This window comes from Uranotaenia lowii, chromosome 2 (genome assembly GCF_029784155.1).
Source record: "Uranotaenia lowii strain MFRU-FL chromosome 2, ASM2978415v1, whole genome shotgun sequence".
NCBI classification, from domain to species: domain Eukaryota; kingdom Metazoa; phylum Arthropoda; class Insecta; order Diptera; family Culicidae; genus Uranotaenia; species Uranotaenia lowii.
The window spans coordinates 343,010,451-343,017,803 of record NC_073692.1 but is presented as its reverse complement, the minus strand read 5'-3'; the positions used below and the strand labels follow the sequence as shown (position 1 = coordinate 343,017,803).

Here is a 7,353-nt window from a genome sequence, read left to right as displayed (position 1 = left end):
ACACGAAGCTGCGAATAAAGTTTTCCCCTCACATAGATCGTCTTCTTCTTGAGCTGGAGAAAATTCTTTATCGAGCGAAATTAAATAAAATAAATTCTGTTATTTCCGCATGTATTCATTCTGGAATAAAAATAATCACAATATTTCATTGCATTGCAGATCAAAATAAACTACTTACCAGTATTTTGGATTGAGCTTTGAAAATGAACAATGATTATAATTAACGAACGAATAATCTTACTTTTCAGAATCGATATTATTTAAATGGTTTAAATTTGATAAATGTTATTAGATCTTCTTATGCATTTTACTACGGGTGACTGCCTTATAGAATTTATTGGATATTTTAGTAGTTTCACACGGATTTTTATCAACCAAAACCAAGTGCTAGAATTTATTGGATTTTATTTTACTTTTTATTAGAAATGCTATTATCTTTTATCAAGACCCTAATTTATAAAAGTTGTTGGATTGACCCTATATATTATATAGCCCGATTTTGTTCAGTGCACGATATGCCGAGAAAATGTAAACATGAGGAATCAGCTGTTCGTATGGGGAAATGCCTTATAGGCGTAACTTCAAGTTCCAACAAAAATGCATCAACGGGAAGTTTCGCTCAATTGAATTTTATATATATTTTTTTAGTTTTAAGTGATTTTAAGATGAAACCGCGTTTATACGGTAAAGTGGAGGTAGGCTACACGCAAACTTTCGAAAACTTACCGAGTAAGTTATTTTTACGCAACCGAGAGTTTTTCGATGTTAACTTTCTCTTGCATACTTTTTGTTTCTTATTTTGTATGCAACTTAAAAGATATTTCAATAAAACTTTTGCGTTGAGTACTTTTACAACAGCCATTTTGTTTGTCGGACGGACTGAAAATTTTAACGCGTTTAGTTAAAGTTAAAAAACCGAATTTTCCACCTTAAATCGTTATGTGATACAAGTTGAATCAGTGCATGTTATGTCGGTTGCGGTCGGCGGAAGGCATCTAGTTCCAGCGATGATTCTGTTCAGTACCTGCACCAGGATTCGGACCGCTAGATGCTGCAGCAACATGGGAGAAGCCAGTGGTTCCGTCGATGTCAACGAAGGACGGAACATGAGGCGTTCCGGTTGGACGAACCTACTTCTTTAAGTTTCACCAAGCAAAGCTACTGGGAAAAATCAGTCATAATAACACCAGCAGAAAAATTGATGTTCCAGTGTCTCTGGAAGGAGTACCGGTGAGGTCAAGGTATTTTTTTCTAATAGTTTGTCGTAAGGAGCAGTTCTTTCCTAACTGCTATTATTAAAATTAAATGTTTTATTTACAGGAAAAGTAAACACCGTTAAAACTAAGGAATTTCAATGGAAGGAGTTGAAGGAGAAAGTCGACGCCGAAACTGAAAACGCGACCAAGGCAGTGGGAATTAATAAACAGTTGCGGCAGCTTCGGTTGGTGCGATAACGATGTCAATCCCTCCGGTTAGAAAGCCAGTTGAATCACCGGCACTGGCCACCGCTAGCAATTTGCTTACCGTCTTTGTACGATAGGGTCGGCATAGAATTCGTTCTCAGCTATGGATTAGGCCATGGCTGCGACGCTGGCGGCCACCGAAGTTCCCGAGAACCCTGCCCCAAAAATGGATGAACAAGAAACCGCACCGACATGCTGAATCCTGAACAAAAATTACGGCAACAGGATCATCAACTACATTATAACATTCGTTCTGCTGATCCATGCTACATGTGACTTAAATGGTTTTCTATCTTGGTAAGATACAAGTTATTATTGTTTTTAATGAAATTTTGAAATATTTTTGATTTATTGCAGCACACGTTCTTCAAAACCACGTTAAAAATCAAAATTCAGGATGTGGTTCTTGCTTCCGGAACAACAAGCACAGGTACCTGGTGGCAAGCGACAGTGAGGAAACATTCGAGGCAACCTGGGCCAAGATGACTATTCCGAATCGACCCATCGACGGTTTCGAAAGCAACGACTCAAGTGAACACGATAGGCATTTCGATTTCACTTAAACCGGATCAACATTTTTAAGACGACTTATAATTCCGTTTATATATTGTCTTTTAAGGAACCAGATGTGTTCTTACTAATTGAAAATTGATGTTTTTATTAAATTAAATTAAATTTATTCAAATTCAGCTGTTTTTCTTACTACGTAGCGCAAACAATGAAAAATTTCCTTCATTTTAATTCTTCATACAATTCTATGCACCCGCGAGAAAATATAAAAAAACTTTGTAGTGAGTAAAATGCACTAAACTTACGTTGAGTTAAATACGCTAAACTCAATGTTTAGTTTAATGCATTAAACTTAACTTCGAGTCCCTGCACTTTTTGTCCGATTTGCGTACAAAAAAGTTACCGTTGAGTTTTTTATTTTTGCCGTGTATGGCCGAACGTGACGGTTGGAAGTTTTTCAGACAGAATAATTTCAAGTCTTTAAATAGTGGAAATTGAATAAAAGAAAAATGTTTTAACTGAAGAAGCAGGTGAACAAGTCGAAGTCGAATACCGAGTGTAAAAAGTTTTAAAATATAAAATACACTGAGGTTTTTTTTACGCGTAAAAAACCCGCGTTAATTCGAAAACCCGCGTTAATTCGAAAACCCGCGTAAAAAAACCGCGTTAATTCGAAAATCCACGTAAAAAAACCGCGTTAATTCGAAAATCCCCAAAAAAAACATAGTTAATTCGAAAATCCGCGTAAAAAAACCCCGAAATTCGAAAATCCACGTAAAAAATCCATTTTAATTAAAAAATTCGCGCAAAAAACACGTTACTAAAAAAAACGCGTAAGAACCATGATTATTTGAAAATTTGCGTACACTGATAGTTTATTTTTAAGATAAAAGACCAAATCAATTAGATTAATAGAATAGTAGAATATAGTGAGGCTTATTTGACAGTGTGGAATTCAGATCGTCTCATGTCTCACGTCTCAGGTCTCATGTTCCATGTCTCAGGTCTCATGTCTCAGGTCTCATGTCTCAGGTCTCATGTCTCAGGTCTCATGTCTCGGGTCTCATGTCTCAGGTCTCATGTCTAATGTCTCGTGTCTCAGATCTCGAGTCTCATATTTTAGGTCTCAAATCTCAGGTCACATGTCTCAGGTCTCATGTCTCAGATCTCATGTATCACGTTCTTAGTCTCAGAGCTAAGATTTTCCCAACTACAAAAAGATTCTAAGTGTTTTCCTTTGAAAAACTCTTAGAATATTTTCTCCTCAAAAACCGCGTTAATTCGAAAATCCGCGTAAAAAAAACGCGTTAATCCGAAAATCCGCGTAAAAAAATACCTTGTAAAAAAAACCGCGTAAAAAAAACCTCAGTGTACATTGTTGTTCTCCGATCCTCCGGAAAGACTAAGGACTGTTAAATTTGCGATGGGATCTTCGATTTCAATAAGGATGAGTATTTTGTTTCATTATTGTTTACTTTAATGTCACTTTTATTTTTTTAAATTTGATCCATATTTGAATATCAGCAAAGTAAATTAGATGTATACAATGCTTTGTATACAAAAGCTTCTTCGTGCTTCTAACTTTAGAGGTGTATTAATTAACCAGCTAAGAGAGTTCGAATAAATCTGTTTTTATTCGACTAATAGAAACAAAAACTGCAGTAAATTTAACTAAACATAAATCTTAAATGGTCAGGAGTTATTTCAGGTGTAGATAGGAGAGAAATTTGATTATCTCGTTTAAGGATATCAATGTTTAAAAATAAAGACATTCACCGAGTTTTTTTTCTTGAATTGATATTTCAATAGTAATGATTTTTGTGTTTGTGCAAGTTAAATGATGTTTTCCTTGTTCAAAGCTATTTCCATGTGTTGCTTATTAGGAGTTCACATTTTCACAATTACTTATAGGAATACTTTTTCTGTCCAGCTATTGCTATTATAATAATAAATCATCACGAGATTGCAAACTACATTTGAACCCATAAACTTTCTTCAAAAATATATGATCTTTTCTAAATTGAATATGCTGATTCATTTTTACATTGTCAGATTAACATTTAGAATATTCGGAACATTCCATTGTTATTATTTTTTGTGACCTCTAAGTGTTGAATATTTTTACGAGTTTTCAAAGCTCTCATGCTGATCTTTTTATTTCTGTACTGATATTATTGTTTTCGGAATTTCAATCTTTCTTTTTGCTAGCTTCTTCAAGGTCAGGTATAATAAGGTTTGTTTTAAACCAAGTCTAAATATTCTTATATATGTAAACCACAGAAAATGTAAACTCAAATAAAAAACTAAACAAAAAATTCATGAATATAATTCACCAAGGAATAAAAGGAGCATAGAAGAATAGGATTCAAAATATATGATCACACTAGTCAAAAGTGTCTCCTGATCAAATCCTTTTACCCACATTCCCAATCAAAATTGTTTTGCTAGGATGCAGAGGTGACCTCGGTCCTAAAGCAAAAATTATGAATCTTTCAATCCCTCTTCTCTCATTTCCTTCTATCAATTGACTACTAGGACGTGGCCGGCGCCGTTATTGATGTTCAAAGAGAAAGCATTTGTTTTGGACATTGTGAATGTATTGCCAATCCCAGGTACCATTCTTTTGACCTTTGATCAAACTGAGGCCTCGGTCAATCACGGAGTAGCAACCATTTGCGATATGGAACCTGTTCTACTGAGCCACGCCTGCGATCATGTAGTTCGAAATGCTATGAGTGCAAAAATAACATGACCCAAATAAAACAATCGTCCCTCGATAAGTTAATAACATGAACAGCCTTATTTAAAAAAATACGTTTGCAAATTTAGTGAAGAAGCATTTCGGATTCAATGATTAAAGGTGGATGTGAGTAGTCAATCAAGCTAAGCTAAACCGCGTTTATACGGTAAAGTGCAACCACGTACATCCGGAATGACCGTTAACTCGATTTGTTTACATTTGGCAGTTTCGCCCTTTTGAAATGTTACGCTAGAATTAACCTCCGAAAATTCCAGTGCAAAAATCGAGCAGCCGGCCAATTGGGATTGGGCCTTCTAAAAAGGATAAAGCTTGCTCTTTACTCTTACACAGATTTCCATAAGAATGACAGCTAATCGGAGTGAAATTGGAGTGAAGGCTACTTCTCTCTCTGTTTAACACACGAGAAATCGTATACCGGGACTGCGAGCGCGCCCATCGCCCATGAGCACGGTCATTTTGAGGTTAATGTTCCCAAAATGAAAAGTGTTAGTGAAACGCCCTGACTTATAACACGAATACTACTGGCGGCTGTCGTGTCTCATGTTTGACAAACTCGTTGACCAAGTACAGGCAGCATATGTAGGCAGCATATGACGAAAAACTCTACATTGAAACAATCCTTACATTCGAAACAACCAGTTAGAGAAAGAAACGGCGATTAAAAATGAAGAAAAAAGAGTTTACTTACAAAAAAACTAAAATTTTGTCTCCAAACCCTGCCTGGGGTAAGTGTGGACGGCTTTATACATACTTGATATTTACATATTTTTTCAATTTTCTGCCCTTCACTTTATACAATTTATCTATATTTATCATTCGGATCATGAAAAGTTGGGTTGTTCTGGAATAAGTACCTAATATATTTTCGATAAAATCGGATCTCGTGTAATTACACAATAATCATTGAAAGATGCCTTACTAGTAGCACCATGAACTTTTTCAAAATTTTGGACGGTTCGAGCAATAAAGTAACGTATTCAACCAAGAATACACAAATTTGTTGAAAATTTCCTGAAAAATCATAGGTAAAATCTACCGTCCACACTTACCCCATAAAGCGGGGTAAGTGAAGACACCAGCAGTCCATAACAATTTACTTGATAACTTTTCTCGCTTTCCTTCTTTCAAGCTCATCTCTTCAGCGTTTGTTAAAAACATGTTCTGCATCACATTGAACGCCATTTTATCAAAATTGATCAACTGCGGATTTTATTATGATTTTTTAAAGTTGAACTATACGAAAAACCGTCCACACTTACCCCGGTGTACCTTATGTAGTTTTTCACGTAGCCACGACGTGCGGATTATTTTAGGTGTAGGGCTTTGAAAAAACCTAGAAAATACCTAAAATGATGTGTCCCTAACTTTGGGTAAACCTGGAGACACGGGCCTTCCTAGGGATTTGAATAAACCTAGAAATTCGATAAATTAAAAAAAAACTAATGTATTTTAATTTTTAGTAACATTTAATGTTATCTTATGAGTTTTTATCGGAAACGAGGAAGCCGATGAATGTGCCAATATTGCACGCAACAGTACACCTCCAGCTAGTTCCAGAATTCCTGCGCAAGACGCTATACGCACCATCAAAACCAACATGTGGTGGACATGGGAAAACAAGGGGCGTTCAAATCAATCATTCCTAAGGCAAAACAAATATTCACCATCAAAATATACAGACCGGAAATGTCCCTCGGACCAACGTGTTATAACAAGATTGAGGATATACCATTAGGGTGGCCCAAAATTGTACTATGTCTGGGATGTTGGGGGCTCAAGCTTCAAATGATAGCTTAGGGTGTAAGAAACAATATTTTATATGGCGGCGACTCAGAAAAATGATGTTTAGAGGTCGCACTGGTTCGATTTTTGAAAAAAGGCCATTTTTTCGAAATTTCGTCCTAATAACATTTTCAGATTTTGAAAAGTATCAAACATGTGTCTCTAATATTTTTTAAATTTTCTTTATAACGTAAGTTTTAAACTAAAAATTTATTGGGACTATTTTGGACTCTCAATTTGTATGTATAGTTTTTTTTAATTACACAATACTGTGAATTTTTGTAAAAAAAATAATTAAAATTAACAAAAAAGCGTACTTTGGATTAAGATTTTTAATCAATATTGAATTCAAAAGATGCGCGACGTTAAAATGTGTAACTTTGCAGAAGAAAGTGTATAGCTATGACTTGTCGTTTCAAAGTAATTCAAGTTTCACTGTGGAAAAAAGTCACAATTTTCAAATTTTTGCTAAGAATTGTTCTATATTATGATGTTGTTGAGTTTCGAGCAATCTAAGAACCAAATAAACTTCTGATATCAAATTTTTTCATCCTTTTATCGATCCTTCAATCAGCAGAAACAATCATGACTAGTTTCTAGATTTTTATTTTAAATTTTTTTAGTGGTTGTAGCCATAACACATTCACCAAACCGTCACCCAAGTATGGGTAACACGACCTTCAATCAATAAAAAATCTAGAAACTTGGAATGGTTCTTTCTGGTGATTTAAGGATCGATAAAAGGATGAAAAAATTTGATATCAGGAGTTTATTTGGTTCTTTGATTGCTCGAAACTCATCAACATCATAATATAGAGCAATTCTTAGCAAAAATTT

The 7,353-nt window shown here is 35.0% G+C and overlaps 1 long non-coding RNA gene across 1 annotated transcript; it reads left to right on the top strand.

The window, feature by feature from the left end:
• The first annotated feature begins 734 nt into the window (after positions 1–734).
• Positions 735–2,335, top strand: LOC129747486 (uncharacterized). The gene is made up of 3 exons (XR_008737510.1): positions 735–1,241; positions 1,321–1,760; positions 1,821–2,335. It is a non-coding gene; the product is annotated as an uncharacterized LOC129747486 (long non-coding RNA).
• Positions 2,336–7,353: the final 5,018 nt, after the last annotated feature.